This window comes from Leopardus geoffroyi, chromosome D1 (genome assembly GCF_018350155.1).
Source record: "Leopardus geoffroyi isolate Oge1 chromosome D1, O.geoffroyi_Oge1_pat1.0, whole genome shotgun sequence".
NCBI lineage: Eukaryota > Metazoa > Chordata > Mammalia > Carnivora > Felidae > Leopardus > Leopardus geoffroyi.
In genome coordinates, this window is record NC_059329.1 from 113229870 (window position 1) to 113254644 (window position 24775).

Genomic DNA, 24775 nt, shown 5'->3' on the forward strand with positions numbered 1-24775 from the left:
TCTTCTTACGCAAGCTCCTTCTCACTTCTGTCGGCCCTGCCCGAGTTCTCTGCAACAGCCGGAGGGTGCAGGGCACACGGGTGGGCGAGGCAGGGGTTGCTGCGGCCGGTACATCAGCAAGGAGGCCTTGCAAGGTGCCAGGCGCCGGGCTAAGGGCTTCCCACAGATGCCATCGCCGAACGCGCGGCCGGACCGCCTTGGTGTCCGCGCCGGGAAACCTTCGAGGGGGTCTGGAGATCCTTATGGGCGGCACCTCGCTGCAGGGGCTCAGAGTCAAGCCAGAAAGTCAACAAAGTCACGAGAGCTGGGTGGGTGGGGGGGGGGGGGCAGGGGGGCCAAACAGGTGTGAGAAGGAGGGACAGGCACTCCCCGAAGCAGGTGGCGAGGGCCTGGGCCCACGGCCTGCTGGGATCCTGAGCTGGTGAGCCCCCCACCCAGCCCCTCTCCTCTGCTGCACCTGAGATGTTTTCTCCTTTCTCCAGGCCGGAGAAAAGCCACATTTGGTTTGGCCACTCACAGGCCAAGTGATCAAAATCTGGCGTCAGGGCCCTTCTGACCCCTGCTGGTCACCTGTCACCCCCTCATGAGCCCACCTAAGACCCTTGTCAGGGCCCTGGGGTGCCTCAGTCTTCTACCTGCACCCCTAGGTGCGTATCAGTGTCCTGGGGCGGCTGTAACCAAGCCCCCAGGCAGGGGCCCGAACAGCAGGCATTTAGCGCCTCCCAGACCTGGAGGCTGCAGGTCTGAGATCACGGCCTAGGTAAGGCTGCTTCCTCCCAGGGGCCGAGGGGAAGCCTGGTCCAGGCGTCTCTCCCGCTTCTGGCGGTCGGTCCTAGGCGATCTCTGGCGCTTCTTGGCTGGTAGACGCACCACGACATCCCTGCCTGGTGTCCCGGGCCGGCCGCTTCCTGCAGGGGGGTGAGCGCCCTCCCTAAGCAAGCCCTCCGCCAGCCCCAGTCCCGCACGCCCACCAGGAGACTTCTAGCCTGTTCTTGCCCCGACCCGGGGAATGCGTGAGATTTTCCCTGGCACCACTTCTCCCTGAGCAACTTCCTTCTTTCCGGTGACCAGCAGAGGTCACCGTGGGGTAAGGGTTTGCAGAACTGGCCACCGGAGATTCTGTGGGATCGCGCGATCCTTTGGATCCTTTCCATGCAGAGCTGCAGGGGGGAGGCGGGTGCAGGAGGAGCAGGTGGGCGGGGCCGAGGCCAGGCTGGAGCCAGAGGCTGCCTAGTTCACAAGGTGAGAGCCCCTTGACAGGCAGGGGGGACAGCTCGGCGCGTTGGTGAGTTGATGACGATCGCTGTGAAGGACCAGGGCCAATGCCAGCACCAGTCCTCACCCATCTTGACCGCTGAGACACCACGGAGCATTAATGGAGCGCCTACTGTATGCCAGGCACAGGGCCCTGCTGTTCACGGGCATTCTCTCATGGAACCCTCCTGAAAACCTGGCCAAGAAGGGGTGTTAAAATTTCCATTTTACAGGAGGGGGGAGTCTGAGGCTTGTTGAACAACCTGTCGGGCCGTCTGCCAGAAAAAAGTTTCAGAGACACCTGACCCATCATCCTCACCTTTCCCCACCCCCGCCCCATGGCTATTCTTTTTTTATTTTATTTTTAAAATTTACATCCAAGTTAGCATATAGGGCAACGATGATTTCAGGAGTAGATTCCTTAGTGCCCCTCCCCCATCTAGCCCCTCCCCCCTCACAACCCCTCCAGTAACCCTCTGTTTGTTCTCCATATTTAAGAGACTCTTACATTTTGTCCCCCTCCCTGTTTTTATATTATTTTTGCTTCCCTTCCCTTATGTTCATCTGTTCTGTATCTTAAAGTCCTCATATGAGCGAAGTCATATGATATTTGTCTTTCTCTGACTAATTTTGCTTAGCATAATACCCTCCAGTTCCGTCCACGTAGTTGCAAATGGCAAGATTTCTTTCTTTTTGATTGCCGAGTAATACTCCACTGTATGTATATCCCACATCTTCTTGATCCATTCATCCGTCGATGGCCATTTGCGCTCCTTCCATCCTTTGGCTGTTGTCGATAGGGCTGCTGTAAACATGGGGGTGCGTGTGTCCCTTCGAAACAGCACACCTCTATCCCGTGGATAAATGCCTCGTAGTGTGATTGCTGGGTCCTAGGGTAGTTCTATTTCTAGTTTTTGGAGGACCCTCCACACTGTTTTCCAGTGTGGCTGCACCAGCTTGCATTCCCACCAGCAGTGCAAAAGAGACCCTCTTTCTCCGCATCCTCGCCAACATCTGTCGTTGCCTGAGTTGCTCATGTGAGCCGTTCTGGCCGGTGTGAGGTCGTATCTCATTGTGGTTTTGATTTGTATTTTCCTGATGATGAGTGACGTGGAGCATCTTTTCATGTGTCGGTCGGCCATCTGGAGGTCTTCCTTGGAGAAGTGTCTATTCATGTCTTTTGCCCATTTCTTCTCTGGATTATTTTTTGGGTGTTGAGTGTGATAAATTCTTTATAGATTTTGGATACTAACCCTTTATCTGATATGTCATTTGCAAATACCTTCTCCCATTCTGTCGGTTGCCTTTCAGTTTTGCTGATTGTTTCCTTCGCTGTGCAGAAGCTTTTTGTTTTGATGAGGTCCCCATAGTTCATTTTTGCTTGTGTTTCCCTTGCCTCTGGAAACGTGTGGAGTAAGAAGTTGCTGCGGCCAAGGTCAAAGAGGTTTTTGCCTGCTTTCTCCTCGAGGACTTTGATGGCTTCCTGTCTTACACTTAGGACTTTCATCCATTTTGAGCTTATTTTTGTGTCTGGTGTAAGAAAGTGGTCCGGGTTCATTCTTCTGCGTGTCGCTGTCCAGTTTTCCCAGCACCCCTTGCTGAAGACACTGCCTTTATTCCATCGAATATTCTTTCCTGCTTTGTCAAAGATTAGTTGGCCATACGTTTGTGGGTCCATTTCTGGGTTCTCTGTTCTGTTCCATGGATCTGAGTGTCTGTTTTTGTGCCAGGACCATACTGTCTTGATGATGACAGCTTTGTGATACAGCTTGAAGTCCGTACTCTTTTTAAAAAATTTTTTTTAACATTTATTTATTTTTGAGAGACAGAGAGAGAGACAGAGTGTGAGCAGGGGAGGGGCAGAGAGAGAGAGGGAGACACAGACTCTGAAACACACTCCAGGCTCCAGGCTCCAGGCTCTGAGCTGTCAGCACAGAGCCCAACGCGGGGCTTGAATCCACAAACTGTGAGATCATGACCTGAGCCTAAGTCGGATGCTCAACTGACTGAGCCCCCCAGGAACCCCTCTCCACAAACCCCTTTCGGATCAAGATGAATAAGGTTGTGCCTCCCAGTAAGAATGCCGAGCTTCTTAGTGAAAGATCCCAGATAAGCTACTGGCAACCATTCACATCCTTAGTGTGAATTAGCAGGGAGAGAGCTGTTCCGACCAGGTCAGAATAGCACTCAGAGCCCCGGGTGTCCAGGAGCCATTAAGCATATCCAGAGAACCTCATACTGGGTTTCGGGAGGGGGGGGGGTCCCTAAGTAAGGGAGTGCACCTGCAGGAGAGCCCCAGAAAACAGCAATAGCCCCGCTGGCCCTGCAGAGAGAGGAGCCGTCACCCTCACCCCTGCCCACCCGGGGACCAGGGGGCACGTGGCAGGGCTGCAGAGATGGGCCCCTGGTTCTGCCGGAGCAGAACCTTCCCTCTGCCCATCTCAGCAGGGGCCCCTGGCCAGCCTGGAGGCAGGGCAGGGGACAGAGGGGCTGCGGAGGTGAGGAGGGTGCCGCGGAGAAACCAGAGTCCGCAGATGCATCCCCGGGGCCCGTACTCGGGGCTGGGGCGGAGGTGCCCACTGGGAGGGTCTCCTTTCTGCCGCTCCTCTCTCTCACCAGGAAAGGGGTGGCCTGCCCTGGGTTGGGGGGGCCAGGGATCATCGTTCCTAGAGTGCCCCCACCTTCCTTAGCCTGCTGTTTGTCAGGAAGGCTCTGACCCAGGGTCCCTAAAGACCTACCCTGGCTGGAGGCCAGAAAGTGCAGGAAACAGCACTGGGGCCAGGGGGAAGGGGTGGGGCTGGCTGCAGGCCTGGAGAGCTTCCCGGCCACGAACCGCCCCCCCCCCCCCGCCCCCGTCCCTGAGACGTGGGACTCCGGACTGCGTCCCTAGGGCTGGGGACTCCTGCTCACTCTGCACAGGGCCGACAGCTGCCTCCTCCGTCCTCCCCACAGGCCCGCCCTCGGATGCACCAGCCTCGTCCCCTCCTCTCCGGGTGCAGGGGGGACCCCTGGTGACTTTCTGGGGTCACAGACCCCTGGCGGGTCCGCCCTGCTCCTCCCTTGCGTACCCCCGCCCCGAGCCCGGAGCTGGAATCCCAGCAGCCCACAGGGGTGGGGGGAGCATACCGCTCGCAGTGCTTTGCTCCAAGTGACCTATTTCTAAAATAGAGAGGCGTTTGTGCGTGTGTTGGGGGCGGGGGTCATGGACCCACACCCACCGGACCTCCTGCTTCCGTACAAGGACAGCAGCCAGATCCAGCCAAGCTGTCCCTCCTTCCATTCCATGATCCTTCGTAAGTGGCGGGGGGAGACCTTCGCACCCCAGAACCTGCGCGTCTGGCATTCGGTTCCCTGGGCCCTGGCTCAACAAGTGAGCCAATTTGAGCTGAGCTGTCTGTGGCCTGCCTGTGGCTTTGCAGGTTGGGGGCCCCCCCAAGGGACCCAATTCATCTGCCTGGCTGTGCATTGGCGTCACCTGGGGTGCTTGTAAAACTCCACCCCCCTCCCACCAATTACCCAGGAGCCCCTGGGAAAGGCGGGGGGGAGGTCCTCTCCTACTCTGCACCTCAGGGTCCTGGGCGGGCTCGTAGGTGTCGGAGGGGGGGCTTTATGGAAGGAGGTGGGGACTCCAGAGCCCCGACTTGGAAACCAGGTTGGAAATAAGAGGGGCCGAGTGACCCCAGCGCGGCTGTCTGGGGAGCCACCCGCAGAGAGCAGATTCATATCTTCGTGATTGGCGTGGACACAACCTCCCTGGCCAGAACCCGAAGAGCAAAATTCCCCAGGACCAAGGACCTCAGAATCCCCTCCTCCTCACAGGCTGGACCGTGAGCCCCGCCAAGCCCCCAGTCCCCTCAAGAGCCCGACAACCCACACAGATGGGGCTCCAAGGGGACTCGGGGGAGGTGAGTGAGCCAGGGGATGTCCGGGAGGCCTTCCAGGAGGAAGCGAGGCCAGAGCCCAGAGCTGAGGGAGGGGTGGGCTCACGAGTGAAGCGGCCCAGCCTGGGAGCAGCGCGGCCCTGCGGAGGGAGGATGCCAGGCACACGCCAGGCTGAAGGACGTGCCTTTCCGTCGTTCTATTGTTTCCCCCTTCACATTCTTGGCCCACGTGCAGTCAAGCCCTGGCGTCAGCTCCCGCATTCACACCCCTTGGCTTCGTTCGAGAAGCCGCGGGTTCCCAGACGGCCCGCGGGGACCGCTCCCCGCCTCGCTCAGAGCCATCCCTCTGCGCAGCCCTTCCGACGAAGCCAGGCCGGGGAGCGGGCACCGGATTTGCCGCCCACGGCCCACGTTTTGAGCCCCTCGTGGAGCAGACGAGCTAATCCTCTGGGCCACTTGCCTCTCCTCTTATGGGACCATAGCTGCTCCCCAAACTGCCTTCCGCGGCCACCGTTTTCCGGACCTCGTGCTCCCATTCATGTTGACGTCAGCCGGGCCTCGTGAACACCCGGGATCGGAAGGCTTCGAAACCCGTGGTTCCCTTTCAAGCCACGTTTATTTTCGTTAATGAAAACCTTCAAAGAAGAAACTCGCCCTCACCCACACCTGCATCGTGGAACCCGGAGCCGGCAGGATGAGGCAGGCACAGCCCGGCTTCCCCAGGCAGCGGAGTCACCCGCGCGGGAGGCTGCCGCCGCCGGCTCGCCCACACACGCATCGAGAGTCAACGGTGCGATCCCCTCCCACCGAGACAGGCTGCAGCCTCCGAATCCTGGAGGGAATGCACTGGAACCTGGTTCTGCCCCTGGCGCCGTTCAAAACGGGGCGGTACTTTTGAGCGTCCCAGCTGGAGCTCAGGTGGGCTTATGCCGGTTACAGCGCATTGGGATCCTCACCTCCTATGATATACACAACATACCTCTGTTAACGTGACCTGTGTGTGTGTGTGTGTGTGTGTGTGTGTGTGTGTGTGTAGCTTCCGTATTGCATGCAGTGACAACTTAATGAGGATCTCCTTCAGACAATATTTGACTTTATTAAGAGCCCTGGGTAGGTCCTATAGCATTAAGGTCAAATGCCCTCCAAGACGCACCCAGAATAGCGTTTTGCCGCCTGTCTGGGCTTCCCTTAGACACAAATGGGCTTTTGTGAACATTTGTTTCTTCCACATCTCCCTTGGCTGCAGTGCACCAACCGCACTCTCCGTGGACGCCTGCCTGGGCTCGGGGGGAGCTGCTCGGGGAGCCGCGGGAAGGGCGCTGCTCCTCTGACAGTCACCATCTGTCCTGAGGGGCGTGAGGCGGTATCTCCTTGTGGCCTTGATTTGCACGTCCCTGGGGACTGGCGATGTCCTGCGTCTTCCCATGTGCTTATTGGCCATTCATGTGTCTCTTCAAGCCCTTTGCCTGTTTTCAAATCGAATCCCTTGTTGTTGAGTTGTAGATCTTTATGTATGCTGGATACTAATCCCTCCTCCGGTGTGTGCAGAGATCTTCTCCTTCTGTGGGTCCCTTCTCACTCGGCGGGTGGTGTTCTGTGATGCACAAAAGTTTTCAGTCTTAAGTCCAGTTTGTCTACCTTTTCTTCTGTTGCCTGTGCCCTTGGCGACACATCCAAGAAATCGCTGCCCAACCCAGGGTCATGAGGCTTTTCCCCCCGTGTTTTCCTCTGGGCGTTCTTTCTATAGCTCTTACGTTTAGGGCTTTGATCCATCTTGAGTGAATTTCTGTACATGGTGTGAGGTAGGGTCCAACTTCATTCTCCTGCACGTGCGTGTCTGGTACCCCCAAGACCATTCCTGAAAATCCCCCCATTGGACGGTCTTGGCAGAATCTGGCAGAATCTTGCAGATTGTTCGACCACGTGTGAGGGTTGACCTCTGGGCTCTCATCCGTTCCATCAGCCTGTGCGTCTCTCTTTATGCCACTGCCGCGTTGTTTTGATAACGTAGCTTTGTCAGAAGTTTTGAAATCAGGAAGCGTAGATCCTTCAGCTTTGTTCTTATTCAGTATCGTTTTGGCTGTTCGGGGGTCCTCGTGATGTCATATGAATTTTTGGATGGATTTTTCTATTTCTGCAAAAAAGTCATTGGGATTTTGCTAGAGATTGCATTGGGTCTGTAGATTGCTTTCAGGAGTATTGAAATCTTTTTTTAATGTTTATTTACTTTTGAGGAGGGGGAGGGGCAGAGAGAGAGAGGGAGGGAGAAAGAATCCTGAGCAGGCTCCATGCTGTCAGCGTGGAACCTGATGCAGGGCTTGATCTCACGACCCTGGGATCATGATCTGAGCAGAAATCAAGAGTCAGGGGCGCCTTGGTGGCTCAGTCGGTTAAGCGGCCGGCTTTGGCTCAGGTCATGATCTCGCGGTTGGTGAGTTCAAGCCCCGCGTCGGGCTCTGTGCTGACAGCTCAGAGCCTGGAGCCTGTTTCAGATTCTGTCTCCCTCTCTCTGACCCTCCCCCGTTCACGCTCTGTCTCTGTCTCAAAAATAAATAAATGTTAAAAAAAAAAAAAAAAAAAAAAAAAGGAGTCAGATGCTCAACCAGCTGAGCCGCCCAGGTGCCCCAAGTCATACTGACATCTTAACGGGCAGTTTATTTTTGCCCTGGGCCCTTTTCACCTGCTAACCAGGTTTGGGGTCTGAAGGGAGAGAGGTCACTGCAGAAAAGCAGATACACAGCTTGTCAGAGTCTAGTCCTGTGTGGCCTGTCACAGCAGCCGCTGGTCACACTGGCCCAGGCAAACCGATGCCATATTCATTAAGATTCAGTTCCCCGGTCACACGGCCGTATTCCAAGTGCTTGGCAAACCACATGTGGCTGGTGGCCACCAAAGTGGGCCACAGAGCTTACCAGACATTCCCATCATTTCACAAAGTCTGGTGGAATCGTGTGGGTCTAGATTTTTTGTTTTTAAGTTTCCTCCCTTTATTCCAGGAAATGAACAATAAAAAAGACATGAAATCATACTATCACCAAGTCTGAGAATAAACATCAATTGTGACTATGTTCTCTCTTTTAAAGCAGAACTAGGGGGAGGTTTTTGTTTTTTGTTTTTGAAGAACCCTATCAGTTAAATTGTATCTAAATACACTTCGTTAACTAGGGGAAGGTTTTTGTTTTTTGTTTTTGAAGAGCCCTATCAGTTAAATTGTATCTAAATACACTTCGTTACTTTGACACATCCAGACTTAGAAGGGTTGGGAGGGCCAGGTCACCCGGAATCTATCTTTTGTCGAGCATCCCGGGGCTGGGCTGCGCTGCTCGCTTGACATTGATCGTGTGTTCTGTCTGGAGCTGGAATCGGAAACGGGGAAAACAGATCGATTTAGGGACCAGAGAGCGGCCACAGGAGAGACATTTGCACTAATTGCAGAGACGTGGGCCGGTGTGCTCTCCCTTCAATACGTCTGATGAGCGAACCCATCAGTCCCTTGGGTCACCTGGGGTCGAGCAGGTGAGTGTCCCATTTCCGGTGTCCCTGAGTTAGGGAATTATTGGGCTGAAGCGAGACACGTGATAAAAATACACAGTGGGAAGAAATGGCGTCTGCCAAAGAGAAATTAACGATCAGTTGTCAATAATTTAAGGCTGAGACTAACGACGGTTACCAACATATATTCCTTTTCCGAGTGTAATCGGCACGCAGTACTCCTTTTTTGTCTTAGGGGCGCGACATTGCGATGCGGCGTTTTCATACGTTGCGATGCGGTCCCCCTGGTAATCCAGGCACCGCCTGTCACCTGACCGGGGCCACTACCTTGTTGACCGTATTCCCCGAGCTGCGCCTTGCTTCCTGGTGACTTATTTATTTATCTTACAACCGGAAATTTGTGCTTGTTGTTGTTATCGTCTGTTTTGTTTTAAGCATATGACTTCTTTTTGCTTTAAGGTTTATTTTTATTTATTTTGAGAGGTCTAGAGAGCAAGCGGGGGAGGGGCAGAGAGAGAAGGAGAGACAGAATCCCAAGCAGGCTCCACGGCTTTCGGCGCAGAGCCCGACGCGGGGCCGGATCTCGCGAGCCGTGCGACGGTGATCTGAGCTGAGATCGAGAGTCGGACGCTCGCCCGACGGAGCCCCCCAGGTGCCCCTAGAAGTCTGTTCTTTGCGGATCCCCTTCTCTTACTTCGCCCGCCCCCCTCCCCTCTGCTCCGGCAAACACCAGTTTCTTTCCTGTGGTCGGTTCCTGTTTGGCTTTGTGTGTTTGTTTTGTGTTGTTAGGGTCTACGTAGAAGTGAACCATACGGTGTTTTTCTCTGACTTACTTCACTTACTGTAATACCCTCTGGGCCCCTCCGTGTTGCTGCGGATGGTTGGGCTTCCTTTTTTATGGCTGAATAATATTCCTGTGTGTGCGCGTGCGTGCGTGTGTGTATATACAGCATCTTCTTTATCCGTTCATCCATCGGACAATTAGGTTGTTTCCATATCTTGGCTACTGTAAACAATGCTGCAATAAACAGGGTTGCAGATAGCTTTTCAAATTAGCGTTTTCTTTCTTTTTCTTTCTTTCTTCCTTTCTTTCTCTCTCCCTTTATTTCTTTCTTTCTTTCTCTTCTTTCCTTTCTCTCTCTTTCTTTCTTCCTTTCTTTCTCCCTTTCTTTCTCTCTCCCTTTCTTTCTTTCTTTCTCTCTCCCTTTCTTTCTCTCTCCCTTTCTTTCTTTCTTCCTTTCTTTCTTTCTCTCTCCCTTTCTTTCTTTCTTTCTTTCTTCCTTTCTTTCTTTCTCTCTCCCTTTCTTTCTCTCTCCCTTTCTTTCTCTCTCCCTTTCTTTCTTTCTTCCTTTCTTTCTTTCTCTCTCCCTTTCTTTCTTTCTTTCTTCCTTTCTTTCTTTCTCTCTCCCTTTCTTCCTTTCTTTCTCTCTCCCTTTCTTTCTTTCTTTCTCTCTCCCTTTCTTTCTTTCTTTCTTTCTTCCTTTCTTTCTTTCTCTCTCCCTTTCTTTCTCTCTCCCTTTCTTTCTCTCTCCCTTTCTTTCTTTCTTCCTTTCTTTCTTTCTCTCTCCCTTTCTTTCTTTCTTTCTCTCTCCCTTTCTTTCTTCCTTTCTCTCTCCTTTTCTTTCTTCCTTTTTCTCTCTTTCTTTCTTTCTCTCTCCCTTCCTTTCTTTCTTTCTCTCTCCTTTTCTTTCTTTCTTTCTTTCTTTCTTTCTTTCTCTCTCCCTTTCTTTCTTTCTTTCTCTCTCCCTTTCTTTCTTTCTTTCTTTCTTCCTTTCTTTCTTTCTCTCTCCCTTTCTTTCTCTCTCCCTTTCTTTCTCTCTCCCTTTCTTTCTTTCTTCCTTTCTTTCTTTCTCTCTCCCTTTCTTTCTTTCTTTCTTTCTCTCTCCCTTTCTTTCTTCCTTTCTCTCTCCTTTTCTTTCTTCCTTTTTCTCTCTTTCTTTCTTTCTCTCTCCCTTTCTTTCTTTCTCTCTTTCTTTTTCTTTTCAGATAAATACCCGAAAGTGAAATTACTGGTCACACGTTAGTTCTATCTTGTTAAATTTCTGAGGAACCTCCATGCTGTTGTCACAGCGGCCGTGCTAACTTGTATCCCCTCTGACAGCACACGAGGCTTCCTTTTCCTCCACATCCTCATCGCCAGCACCTGTCGTTGTCCGTGTTTTTGCTTGTGGCCACTCTGACAGGTGCGAGGCATTGCCTTGGTGAGGGGTGTCGGGCGTCCTTTCCCACGCCGGCAGCCATCTGTGTGTCTTTGGAGAAACGTCCGTTCCTCTCCTCTGCCCATTTTTAAATCAGGTTACTTTTTCTTCTTGATAGTAAGCAGTAGGTGTTCTTTATATAGTTTGGATACTAACCCCTGTCGGATGTCCGATTTGCAAACATCTTCTTGCAAGCAGGGGGTTGCCTTACCGTTTGATTGGTGGTTTCCCTCGCGGAGCAGAAACTTCCGTTGGCTGTGATCCCGCCTGTTAGTTTTAGTGTCCGCTGCTCTTGCCTGGGGAGACTGGCCTGAAAACATCGCCAAGACCGTCATCAGAGGAGCTGGTGCCTGCGCTCTCTCCCGGCCTCACACTTAGGTCTGTCACCCGCTTGGCCCGGCCTGTGCGTGACCTAAGGTAGGGGTCCAGCTCCATTCCTTGTGTGTGGCTGCCGTCCTGGGCCTGGCTAAGTGGCTAGAGGCCCACGGTCGAAATATAAACGTCCCCGATCTGCACGGGCTGAGGCTCTTCACACAAAATAAGGCCTCAAACAAGAATCAAGGCAATTATGGTCAGTTGTTGGAAGGGAGAGTTACAACTCTGCCAGACGGAGGGTGTGGACTTCAAGGAAATGGTTTTCGTTAGGAAGCAGGAAGGAAGGAGAGGGAGTGGGGGCCGCTGGTCGTGCCCACGAGAAGCCTCCTCTGGAGTCTACCTGTCCCCCAAGGGGATACAGGAGCCGCGGGCCCAGCCAGGCCCTGCCCGCCCCCCAGTTGCCCCCCCGCTGCACACGCCCACGCCGGGAATGGTGCCAGGCCCCCCACCGGGAGCTGCGTCTGGGAGGACTGCCCCACACTCGCGGCCAAACGCCCCTGGAGAGGACCAGGTAGAGGGCCCTCAGGCCTGCAGTGACGGACGCGTCTCCTCTCCCAGCCCGGACGAGGCTGGGGTCATTCCCCGGCCGGGCACGCTTCCGGTTCTAGGGACACTTCCAGAGGCTCTGAGGCACGGACGTTCATGTGTGTCCAGCCTGCCCTCTGCGGCCCGCGGTATCTGCAGCTGCCTTGTCCTGCGCCGGCCCCATGGGGCTGTCACACCAGCCTCGGCGGATGACCAACCTCCATCGTCCCCTGCCCCCTGGCCACATTCTGGGAGCCACACCTTTGAGGGCTTGGGTCCCCCGGCCCGGGCCTGGCAATAGGACCCTGGGCCCCGCAGCATCTCGGGGAAGGTCTGGAGCTGGTCCTGCACGCGGGGCCCTCTCTGGAGCCCTCGCAGGGCCTGGTGTGTGCGGGCAAGCCGAGCCCGTCCTACTCCCTCCTTTTTGATGTTCGGACCGTATTTACTTACTTTCACATTGTTGCTTACCACTTACGTATATACACTTCTCCATCGTTCCCCCGACACGCTTTTGTGAAGTGTGATCCCACTCTGTAAAGTTCGCCCTTTTCAGGGGGTAGCGGTTTGAGCTTTGCACACGTCTGCCGTAGTGTAAAGACAGTTCCGACAGCCCCCAGAACCTCCGGGTGTCTCTTCGCGGTCGGTGCACCCCCACCCCCAGCCCCTGGCAAGACCGATGTGGCTCCGGTCCCTACACCTCACCTTTTCCAGAACGCCACGCGCATCCAGCCGCACGTAGGCCTTTCCATCCACTTGCAGGGCGTTGGGACTCATCCGTGTTGTCGGGCCCGTCTGCACTCTGTTCCTTTGACTAGCTCTCCGCTGAATGGACGTACCACAGTTTGCTTAACCCCTCCTGTGAAGAACACTGCGTTGCTTCAGTCTTGGGCCATTATGAATCGAGCCTCGTGTGGGTGTAGGTTTTTACTGAAATACCCAGACGTGGGATGGGCAGGCCCCATGGTCAGTGTGTGCTTTTCCTAGGAGAAATCGCCAAACTGTCATCCCAGGAGGCGGCACCATTTTGCACACACACACACACACACACACGCACTTTGCCGCCCCTGCGAGCAACGTGTGAGGGCTCTGCTGCTGCACAGCCGGGCCAGCACTGGGGTTCCTCGCCTGCGTGGTGGGGGTTCCAGCCACTCTAACGGGCACGTAGCGGCATCTCATGGTGGCTTCCGTCTGTAACACCCTCGTGAGCAAAGCCTTTCCGTAGCCTTATTCGCCACAGGTACGCCTTCTTTGGTAAGACGGTTGCTCAGATCTTTTCCCCCTTTTTACTGGGTTGCTTTTATTTTCTTAGGGAGTTCTGACAATTCCTTATATATTCCGAATACTGGTCCTTTATCACATACGTGTTCTGCAAACATGTTCTTGGCCTGTGGCTTGTTCTCTTAATGTCGTTAAAGTTTTCTTTTAATGTTTATTTAATTTTGAGAGAGAAACAGAGACAGAGCGCAAGCAGGGAGGGGCAGAGAGACCGAGGGAGACATAGACTTTGAAGCAGGCTCCAGGCTCCGAGCTGTCAGCAGAGCCCCCACGTGGGGCTTGAACTCATGAACCGCGAGATCACGACCTGAGTGGAAGTCGGACGCTCAACCGACTGAGCCGCCCAGGCGCCCCTTGTCTTTTTACTCTCTTAACAGTGTCTTTGAAAGAGGAGAAGTTTTGAACTTTGACGAGGTGCTGAAGTCCGATGTATCATCTTATGCTGGCACAGATCGTGCTTTTGGTATTGTAGCCGAGGAACCACGGCCCAACAAAGTCACAAGGAGTTTCTCCTGTGTTTTTCCTTGGAGTTTTGTGCTTTTATGTCTCCGGGTCTAGGATAGATGCTGAGTTGACTTTTGGTTAAGGTGAAAGGTGTGGACCACGGCTTATGTGTGTTTATTTTTGCACGTGGCCGTCCACTTGTTTCAATACTGTTGCCGAAAAGATTCTCCTTTCTCTGCCGAATTGCCTTTGTATCTTTGTCAGAGGTCAATTGACATATATGTGTGGGTCTGTTTCTGCCCCATCGGCCTCTGCGTCTGGTCTTCTCCCAATACTGCAATCTTGATTTCTTTGCCTTTAGCGTAAGTCTTAAAGTCAAGCAGTGTGAGTTTTCCAATTTTATTATATTTTTTCAGAACAGCTTTGGATATTCCAGTTACTTTGATTTTCCATGTAAATTTTAGATTCAGCTTGTCACTTTCTATACCAAAAGATCCTACCAGAATTTGGACTGAGATTGCATTGAATCTATCAATCAGTTTGGGGGCAAATTAACATTCAACAGTATTAAGTGTTCCAGTTCACGAGCATGGTATGTCTCTCCATTTGTTTATTTCTTATTCAGTGTTTTTTTTTTTTCCCATCAGTGTTTTGTATTTTCAGCAAACAGACTTTTTGCATATTTTGTTAAACTACATTTGATTTTTTTTAATTTATTTATCTTTGACAGAGACAGAGTGTGAGCATGAGCTGGGGAGGGGCAGAGACAGAAGGAGGCACAGAATCCGAAGCAGGCTCCAGGCTCCGAGCTGTCAGCACAGAGCCCGATGCGGGGCTCGAACTCACGAACCGCGAGATCACGACCTGGGCCGAAGTCGGATGCTCAACCGACTGAGCCACCCGGGGGGCCCCTGTTAGATTACATTTAAATGTGTCAGGTACTTTGGTACAGCAAGGGTAGTGGTGACTTTGACGATAATGGCGGTGGGGGGATGATGGTGGTGACGGCAGTGATGGTGACGATGACGGAGGTGACAATGGCGATGGTGTCGATGATGATGATAATAGGAGAGGAGTGGGTGGGAGTGGCCAAGCCTAGATCCACATCGTCCTGACTCCAAAGCCCAAGGTCATTCCAGCCATACTGATATCTTTATAATCCACCTTCCAACCTCATCGTTATCAGTGGCTTTCAAACCGTTTAATCTCAGGATCCTTTCCCTTTTAAGGAACATTAACGGGACCACAAAGAACATTTGCTTCTATAGATTAGTTCATCAATGTTTACTCCAATTAAAAAAATATATTTAATGATTCATTTAAAAGTAACAGCGACAAGCCCGTTATATTAACATAAGTAATGCGCTATTTATCTTCTTAAATAGCGCATTATTCACGAAGACTGTATTTCCCAAAATAAAAGTATTTAGTGGAGAGAGTGGAATTGTTTTACATGTTTTTGAGAGTCTTTCTAATATGTGGCTCAACGGAAGCCAGCTGGATTCTCACACCTGATTCCGCGTTCAATCCATTGCGACCTCGCATGGCTGTAGCCTCTGGAAAATTCCCCGTAAGCTGCACGAGGACACAGGTGAGAGAGGCGAGTGGCATCCTGGAAGCGAAGCCAGTGTTGTCATGCTTCGGACGGCTGGAACGGTCTCAGCGGCCCCAGGAGGGCTCCAAGTTCACGCTTTGAGAACTGCCGCTCTAGATCCTCCGAAGCCAGTGTAGACATTGTCAGCGGCGGGGCGTCCCGGTGTTCCTGCAGGGACACCAGAAGCGGCCCGAGCGACCCGTGCTCCGCAGCTGCCCTGCCACGTGACCCGCGTGACCTTCCCTCCCCGCGTTCTCCGTCACCTGTGCGTGCTGTTGCCGGGCTTCTCGTCTGCCTCCTGGTGCACGAGTGCTGCCTGCCGACCGAAGCCAGCCCCGCGAGAGAGTGGCGGGTGAGGCCGTGTCCTGGCCAGGGGAGCAGCGTTGGAGACGGCCACCAGGCCCGGCGCTGGGAGTCTGCAGAGCTGCCCTCCCGGGGACGGTGTCCGCATCCCGAGACGAAGCACCTCCGTCAGGCACCCAGTGGCCGCTGTGGCCGCAGATCTTGCCTGGGAACCTTGTCTTTTAGCGCTCACTGTCCGTGTGTCCCGAGGCAGCGGCCCCGGGCCCTCCCCGACAGAGAAGAGACGATTTGCCAGATTCCTCATGGTTCTCCCAAGGGCAGGCTCTAGAAAGCCGGCTCTCAGCCCCTAAGTGGGCTTGCCAAATCCCATTTAGCCGGCTCGTGATCACAAGACCGAGAGCGCGGGCCCCAGGGAAGGCTCAGCCTTCAGTGCTCCAGAAAAAGCCCTCGCTGCCCACTCCCTCCTGTCTGGAACCAGGTAGGGAGGGCAGGGGATAGGCGTCCAGCCTGGATCTGCTCTGGTCAGTGCCTTCCAGGACCCTGGGGCGGTGTCCTCAAATGGAGACTCAGAACAAAAGCATTTATTTAGAGAGGAAGAGAGAGAGAGAAGGGCACACAGAGGAGGGCAGAGGGAGAGAGAGAGAATCCCAGGCAGGCTCCAGGCTCAGTGTGGAGCCTGATGCGGGGCTCGATCCCACGACCCTGGGATCGTGACCTGAGCCGAAATCAAGAGTCGGATGCTCACCCGACTGAGCCACCCAGAGGCCCATCGGAACAAAAGCATTTAGAAAGGGAAAGAAGGTCCCGAGCCAAGCACTGGCTCACCAATACAAGCGCTGCGGGTATTCGACGGGCAAACGCAAGACGCCTAAGGTCACCTGCTGTCGTGGGGTGACGTGTGTCCCCCAGGAAGACAGGTCCACGCCCGAACCCCCAGGGCCTGAGACTCTGACCTGATTTGGACCTAAGGTCTTTGCGGGTGTAATGAAGTCAAGGGTTGCCCGCTGAAATCATTCTGGATGATCTCGGTGGACCCTCAATCCAACGGCTGTGTCCTTATGCGAGAAAGGAGAGGGAGATTCGGGACAGCGACACAGGAGGGCGGAAGGTCGGGGGCCGACGGAGGGACGCATCCACAGGCCAAGGAGCGCCGAGGATGGCCAACGCCTTCTCCAGCTGGATCCGGCTTCCGGATGCTGCTCTCGCCGGGAGGAGAGGTCAGCAGCAGGCAGAAATGTTCCGGCCCAGCTCCAGGAGGGCCCTGCAGGAGCCCGAGGCCGGGGGCGAGCCAGCTGGCCCCGCTCCTCCAGGCGCTGCCGACCCTCAGGGTGCTTTGGGGCGACCCCGCGAGACTCCCCAGGCGCGTCACCCCACCTCTCAGCCGTGCCCACCGTGGTCCTGCCCTCTTCTCGGTGCTCAGTGCTCTGGAGGGTGCCGCAGGCGCTGACCCCACGCAGGAGGGCCAGACGCAGAGTCTGGACATTTATAGGGGGTGTTGCCCTATAAATAGCACCTTCTTGTTCCTCCAGGTGTCGCCGAGAGACGGGGAAATGCCACGTCTCTATTACCGGCAGGCATGGGTCTCCATCAGGGGCTTAGGCGTGTCTTTCGGGAGGATGGGTACGTGTGTAACCCAGCGACGGGCAGAGGCAGAGGAGCAGGGGGGCACGTGTGAGCACCACCCAGGCAGCAGGCCTGCTCAGGACCCCCCAGCACAGCGGCAGGCCCCCCCCCCCCGGCATTCTGCAGGCCAATTCCACGGCTGGACTTCACTGGTTCCCCGGAGAGAACGAGACAATGGAAAAGAGCCCCTGCTCTGCGCCCCCCACCTGGCTTGGTGGCCACATCAGGGGACAAGGAACCTCTCTGCTCCACCCCAGGCCCCACCTCCCCTCTCCGCTCTGGGAACTGAGCCGCTGAGCCGCAGACACGGGTCCGCCCCGTCCCGCCCAGTCCAGAGAAGGAGAGCCCGCCTCCTGCACCGGGGAACAGCTCCAGCAGCCGGCAGGGCCGGCCTGACATGTAGCCCCGCCTCAGTCCTTCCGGGCTGCCTGGCCCCCAGCTGATGGCCTCACCTCACTGCTAGGGTGATCCCCACCTACAGAGAGCCGGGGTGCAGTGGGTCACACGTGGAAAGTGGGGACACAGTGCCAGGCCCATGGGGAGGCATTGATAAACGCCACGAGTGTTTTTCTGATCAGCTGTTGTGTTGTGGAAAGCGTGTGGGCTTTGAACTTCTCCTGTTCGGAATGTGGGGAGGGGGCCAGGCTCACCCGCCCTGGCCAACCCCCCAGGTTGCCCCGCTGCTGCCCAGGGCCACGGGATCTGGGCCCAGCTAGGAGTATCCCAGCTAACTCCAGTGGCACCCTTACTACCTGGGCCTCAGTCTTCTCCCCTGAGAAATGGGAAGAAATCATTACTGCAGCCTGAGCTAGCTTGGAAAGATTAGGGACGGAGGCGGCTTGTCATGCCTCTGGTCCAGCTCTCTCCTCCCCCGTGGACCACGGCCCACCAGTGCCTGGCCCTGCAGAGGCCGGAGCCCCCGGCAGCCCACCCCTGCAGGCACCCTCTCTGAAACAGGCCCGGGTATGTTCCATCCTGTCCTGGCTACCCCAGCCCTGGCCAGGGGGACAGCCAGGTACAAGAGAAAGGGCGGGGGCTTGTGAGGGGTGCTCTCTGGGCCTGCTTCTCCTTTAACTGGGCAACAGGGTGGAGGGGCTCGGAGCACACGGCTGGGAGTGAATCCTCGCCCACTGTGAGAGCTTTCTTCCCGGCTCTGTGCCTCAGTTTCCCCATCTGTAAAACAGAGCCGATCACGATAACGCCTGCCTCCTAAGGCGTTTGGCTGGTTTAACCGACTCAGTGTGTCCAGAGCCCCTCAGCACGGAATGTGGGATAGGCTGTGGGTACATCGACAGGAGGTCTGGGGGAGCTGGGCGATCCCCAAGGACCGAGCCACCGCTGGGAACTAAGGACTGACCCCAACAGTCAAAAGTTTATTCTCCAGCACGGTTTCTGGAAACAGATGGTTCCCGGCATGGGAAGCAGTCCTGTGTGGCGATGGGTTTTTAGCTGTATCCCCGGCCTCTACCCACTAGATGTCGGGGGCACCCCCTCCAGGGCCGACACCCTGGGATGTCCCCAGACATCACCAGCGTCGCCTCAAGAGGAGAGGCCACGTCGCCCCCGGCTGAGGTTGCAGCCGCCTTAGCTTTCGATTACATTCCACTCGCTCAAGAGTCAAGGCCACATTTGCAAAGGAGCCTTTAAAAATCCTGCTTCTCACAGGCAGGTCTGGCGGAATTATCGCGAGTTGGAAGTTAGTAAGAAGCCCGTGGCCGTGGTTCAGGGACAGCGCGAGCCATTCCTTCCCCCTGGGCCCGCCTTAGAAGTCTGCTCCCCCTCTGGGGACTCCGGGCCTCGCGGAACTGGGGAGGAGGGAGGGCCACTCTCGTCCCCACTTCTAGGTGAGGACAGCAAGGCACAGGGGTGCCCGGACTTCCTCGGGCCCCAGCAGCTCTAGGCGGCTGTCCTCTGTGCTCCGCTCGTCGCCCAGCCTCCTCACAGTTGTGTTTCCTGCACTGAGCACGGTGCCCCGACCCTGCCTCTCTCTGACGGGCAGGTGCACTGAGGCCCAGAGGAACAGGTCACCTGCCGGGAGCTGGGCGGCATCTCCTTTCATCGGGCCGACTCCCCAGAACCAGGCGAGAAGCCGGAAGGGGGGCCCCCCTGGAAGAGTCCAGTCCCAGCCGTGCAGCTGGACGGGGCACCTGACACCTAGGTAGCGTGTCCCCCTCCTCCCTTCCCATGTGGCCGTCTGGCCATCCATCCCAGTGAGTGCATCAGGTCAGGCCCCACCCTCTGACCCACCCGCCTCTGTCACCTTGGAGGGGGGCTTCCCCCCTCCCCCTCCCTATTCTGGGCCCGGTGTCCCTTTGACCTCCACCCTCAGCAGTGTCATTTGGTGAAATCAAGCAGGCTTCCAATAGCCAGCATCATCAGTGACTGGAAACTTTGCCTACTTTGGCCCCTGGGACCTCCGCCCCCGGGGGCCAACAGCTTTGTTTTCTTCCTCAGTCCCCTGTAGATTGGCCCGGCAGCAAGCAATTTGCCAGGCTCCTGGCCACCACACCCCGGCTTTGCGCAGAGGCTTCCAAGAGCCGTCCTGGCCGGGGTGGTCTCTGTCCTCCCTGCATTGCACACTGAGCAGACCCTCTCCTGGAGACGGGGGTCCACTATGGCGCTGAGCATCTTGTCTGAGCAGTTCTGCGTGGGAAGGCCTTGCAAGGTGACTCTGGGGGTAGGAGCAGGCAGGCTAGCCCCGGGGGTGAGGGTGGGGGTGGAGGGAGCCCAGAGCAGGCCCAGGCATCACACACCCCAGCCCGTGGCCCCTCTGAGCGCCATCAGTCACTGGTGCTTCTGCGCCCCAGGGGAACCACTGCCTGGTCTAACAGTGGGCAGAGTGCTCAGGCTGGAAGGGATTTGGTCCGGGCCACCCACCTGCCGGCTGGCGGCAGAGGGAAGGTAGGCATTCCTGCAGGGGACCCCCCAGTGCCTTCTACAGTCCCTGGAGCTGAAAGGGGTCCCTGTGGGCAGGCAAGTATCTCAGGCCTGTCTCCTGGTGGCCTGGCCGCATCCCCCTGACCTTCAGGCTTAGGGGCCGCCCTTGAGGCACTCTTGGCCCAACATAAAATGAAAAGGCGGAAACACATGTGTGGGCCAGCAGCTTTAGATTGGGAAGGAGGCTGGGGGAGGAGGTTGGCAGGGGGGCGGCGGGGGTGGGGGTGGGGGGGAGGCTGGGGGAGCAGCCTGGGGTAGGAGGCTGGGGCTGTGCCCTTACGTGTCCTACCTGGTCTGGGGATGCCTGGAAGGGGCCCGGTGCGGCTAGTCCGGGTCTCTGGGGGATAGTTACTATGGGAAGGCCCTGGGCGGTTCAAGACCAAGGTTCTAGAGCACCTCAGTCTGGGGGACCGGGGCTGGGGAGACCCTGGGGCCAGCAAGGAGCTCAGAGCACTTTAGAGCCTCACTCCTCAGCTCCCAGCTGGGGTTGTTCAGCAGGTCTCATCTATGCCAAGGGGCTTTGGGGTCTCATAGGGTCTCCGGGAGCAGGGGGGATGTCGGGGGACACACAGAAGGAAATCTGCAGGCGCCGGGGCTTCCTAGCAGGAGTCCTGAGGTGCATTAGAAACAGGGGGTGTGGGTGGGGGGCGGGTCAGAGCAGACATGTAGCACAAGGACAAAGGGCTCCGGTTTCTGGGGTTCCCCCTAGGTTCCAGGAGTGTCTGTGACTGGGACAAAAATGATGACCATTTCTTGGGCTCAGGATGAGAGAGGGGGTACCCCGACTCCCCTAGGGTGGTCTGGAGGCCCGCATGCACTCTGCTGTCTCTGGCAGAGCCCTCCCAGGCTGCCCCCCACTCACCACCATCAACCCTGCCAGGGCGGCCTGGCCGGTGGCCGCACCCCGGACCTGCCCGGCCAGGGAGAGGGGGGCCGAGAAAGGCTGGGGTCCCTGCGCCCCGCTCCAGTGCGGCCCTCCCGCCCCTCCCCCTTACCCGCTCCTCCTCCCCCCTGCTGCCCCCTCCCTCCTCCTCCCCGCTCCTCCCCGCTCCTCCCTTGCGCCTTCCTCCCGCTCCCTCCCTCCTCCCCGCCCCCTCCCCTCCCGGCTCCCTCCTCCCTCCTCCCTCCGCCGCCGCTCCCTCCCCGGGCTCCGCGGTTGGATCAGTCCTCTGGCATTTCCTGCAGCCGGGCCGCGCCGCCAGCTGAGCCCCGCGCGCCCGGCCCCCGCCGGCTCCGAGTCGCGGCACGGTAGGGGCGCGGCGGGCGGGGAGGGCGCGGGAGGCGTCCGGGAGGGCCCGGGGAGGGGCCCGGGACGCCCCGCGGGCCGGCCGCCGGGGTCCGGGGAGCCCTGCGCCGGGAGGCCCGCGGGGCCCGGGCACCGGGACGCAGCCCCGCGGGGAGCCCCGGCCCGGCGCGCGGAGAGGGAGCGCGGGGCGGCGGGGGGCAGGTCCCGGGCGCGCGCAGGCCGGGCCGCGGGTGGGGCCCGGGCGTGGGGAGCGGCGCGCGCGGCCCGAGTCCCGCTCGGCGGGGCCCCAGGGAGCGGGGACGCGGGAGTGCGGGGAGGGGGGGGGCGGCCTGCGCGCCCCCCAAGCAGCCGGCCGTGGTGGGGGGGAGGGGTCTGGGCGCGGGGGTGGGGGGGGGGTGTCGCGGCGGGCCGGGTCTGGATCCGGCCGCCGGCCTCGCAGGGGCGGGATGGTTCCGAGGGCGGCCGTGGGTGGTGGGCCCCCCCCCCCCCCCCAGCGCGAGGGAGGGAGGACCCCTGCCTCACCCACCAGCCCCAGCCACCGTCTCTAGGCCACCGGCCCCCCCGGGGAGACAGAGCGTCAGGAAGTGTTGGGGCCGGGGGGAGGGACACGAGTCTAGGAGGGTCCTGTGCACCTGAGGATTCTTGGGAGGGTGGGACGCGGTGTCAGGGGGGCTGCCAGCAGCCCCTGGAGGGCCGCTCACCAACTGGGCTCCTCCCGGCACCGCCAGGGCCCCCTCCCCCCCTGGGCTGGGCCGTCTGCTGTCAGAAGCCAGCTGGAGTTAGGATTTCGAGCGTCTGGGGGTGTGGACAGGGCCCTCCAGGGGCGAGGTGGCTTCTCTGCCCCCACACATCCTTGAGCTGAGCCAGGCCTGGCCTTGCTGGAGCAGCTGGTTGGATCTCTGCTCTTTTGCCGTCCTAGGATTTGACTAATTTGCTGCTCTGTCTACGCTAGAAATCATTTATATGTCTGCCTGAGCCCCTTCCAAATGCCTTTTACAGGCGCACGTCTGTGATTGTCCCCAGGGTACAGCCCCCAGGCCAGGGGCAGGCCCAGGGCGTCACAGCTAGGGACGCGGGCACGGCCTTTGGGTTGGACGTGTGTGTCCTTGGACCTGTGTGCGCCGTAGGGAACCAGGTCCCAGTCAGCACAAACCCTGCGCTCGGCAGTCGCAGGCTGAGTGGTCTCTTGGCTGCGTTTTTGCCCCGATTCCTTGGCTCCTTGAACTTGACAGGCTCTGCGAGCAGCGGCTCCCCTTCAGGCTTCAAGCTCCAGATCTGCAGATTCTATTGTGTGCTGGCTCAGCACGCGTGTGTGGGGCAGGGCCCGGGTGCCAGGGAGGCGGACGCCGAGGGTGTCTGTCTGTCTGGGGTGTCCTGCCGGGCTGTGTTTAGAAAAGGTGACGGAACAGATGGACGGGGCGAGGACCCTCTGACCTTCTGTGCAGATGTGGAAGCCTGGGCGGTCCATCCCGGAGGCCAAGTGGCACCTCCTTCCTGGGCCGGGCCAGGCGGGGGCGGGGAGGGGGTGGGGGTGGGGCTCGGAGTGGGGCCGCGAATCTGGAATCTGTCGTCTTGGAATCTGTCGTCTTCGAAGGTCTGCTGCTGGCTCTTTACAGAAGGCCGAACGCAGCCCTCCCCCCCTGAGGGTGGGTTTTATTTACTATGCTGAGAGCGTCCAGGATCAATGTCTCTCCTGAAATCTCTCCTCCCGGAAGCTTCCCGAGCTCGGAGAGTAACCCGACAGGCTGCGCTCGGGGAGGGGAGAACCCCCCCCCCCCCCGTCCCGCCCCGCCACCCCGTGACAAGCTGGCGTTTTGAAGACTGTTATGTGTCTTCCTCGGCAGCTGTGTTTTGGGGACTCGTGCTTTCTGCTGATTCTGTGGCTGAGCCGGTTGTGAGTGTGCCAGCACACGTACACGCGACCCAAGGTGACAGCAGCGTGCCCCGCCCCTTTCCCGGCTGTCGTTCAGGCGACAGGTGTGCAGCCGGCCCTGCGAAGCGGTGCGGAACCGGCTCACAGGCGTATGGGGGAGTCCCGAACCCCGGGATGGGGCCGCAGGGGGCCGAGCGCAGGGGCGCACCGTGCCTGGCAGAGGACCCTGACGTCCTGACGCGAAGGAAGCCGCCAGTGCAGCCCCCACTGCGGGGACCCCGGGTCGGGTGTCTGGCCACTGGGAGGGGCCGAGCTGGCACCGTGGTGTGTTGGGTGACACGGAAGGACAGTGCCATGACCTCCCAACCCCGCTGCCCTGGGAGGTCCTGGAGCCGCTCGTGGCTGTCTCGAAGGAACCGGGTATGGCCCTGGGTGCCGGCTCTGCCCCATAACCGACGGCGCCTCCAGGCCAGGGAAACAGAACTTAACAGCCGAAGGATGAGCTGTCTGAGGGTCCCAAGCCAGCCTGGACAGTCTGCTCACCTGGGGAGCCGTCGGGCGGACCATGGAACTTCTGCAGGGGGCGGTAGTGACGGGCGAATACGAGGAACTCGGACGTGGGAGCTTCTGGTTCTCTTAGCACGGCCGTCCTTCCACACCAGGGCCCCGGCGAGCAGCTTGTGCAGGCGGGCGTGAATTTGGCTGATGCTGGCCTGGCGTCTGTGAGCGGGCACCAGCTGTGTGCTCAGGACCTGCCCGACTGAAAACAGGGGCACGACGATGGGTCCAGCCTAGAGTTCTTTGTCCGGCGAGGTGGCTGAGGAATCGTCTCCCTGGCACCAGGAGAGTCGGGGGCCCAAGATGTGGGGCAGCCTGAAAGAGCTTCAGGGAGGGAGTTGCAGAGCCTGAAGTCGCAGAGAGGGGTGCACGATGACCCCAGGAAGGGCCCCGGAGCCGTCCGGCCAGGCCCCCCGGGAGGCCCAGGGCCACCGGAGAACTGCCAGCATTATCTAGGCCATCGAGCCAGGGAGAGACGGTCCCCACCGCTTGGGACCCGAGCTGGCCGGCTGGCTCTAGGGGATCCAGGATACGCGGGGGGCCTTTGTCGCACGTCTCAAAGCCAGGGCTTGGTGTAGCCTACCTGACGTCCACTCTTCCGTCCAGGCCCGGCCCTGGCTGTCCTCAGCAGCCGCTGGACCACACCAGCCACCCAGCAGGCTCCATTCCTGCCCTTCTGGTCCTGCTCCGGCCAGCAGCCAGCATGAGCTTTAAAAATATAGACCACATCACATAGCTTCCCCATTAGAGTGCCCCGTGATTCACACTGATCTCCCAATAATTCCAGACTCCTTCCTGAGCCACACAAGGTCCCGTCCACCTCTGTCAGGTCTCCCCCACCAGCGTCCAGCCCCAGGCCCAGCCTCCGTCCCTCCGGGGCCTTTGAATTCCCCGTGCCCTCTGCCCAGGATGCTGGTTCAGACCTCAACTCGGGTGTCGCTTCTCCTGGAGACCCTCCGTCCCCGATGACAGTGCCCGTGGCTGGGGGGCCATGCTTTGTTCCTTAGCAGCCCTGATCCGTGTCTCAACGATCTCCATTCCGCGTTGGTTTCATTGAATGACTGGCTGTGGAGAGAGCAGGTGGGCCGGAGCCGGGCCCACGGCGGGCACTATTAGCACGGGTGGTCGTTGTTCGTTTGTTGGCTGAATGTGTGCTCGGGGCCTGGCACGTAGTGGGTGCTCTGGTCACGGGAAGCC

General features: G+C 57.8%; 1 protein-coding gene across 2 annotated transcripts in view; it reads left to right on the forward strand.

Moving 5' to 3' along the window:
* OSBPL5 (oxysterol binding protein like 5) overlaps window positions 1-24775 on the forward strand; it is a 79706-nt gene that overhangs the window by 5361 nt on the left and 49570 nt on the right. The window contains exon 1 of one of the 2 annotated variants that reach the window (XM_045486286.1): window positions 21025-21149. The exons of the other annotated variant lie outside the window; for it this stretch is intronic. The gene's annotated coding sequence lies outside the window, so the exon portion shown is untranslated. Of the gene's footprint in view, window positions 1-21024; window positions 21150-24775 lie in introns of those variants that run through there. 2 annotated transcript variants of the gene reach the window in all.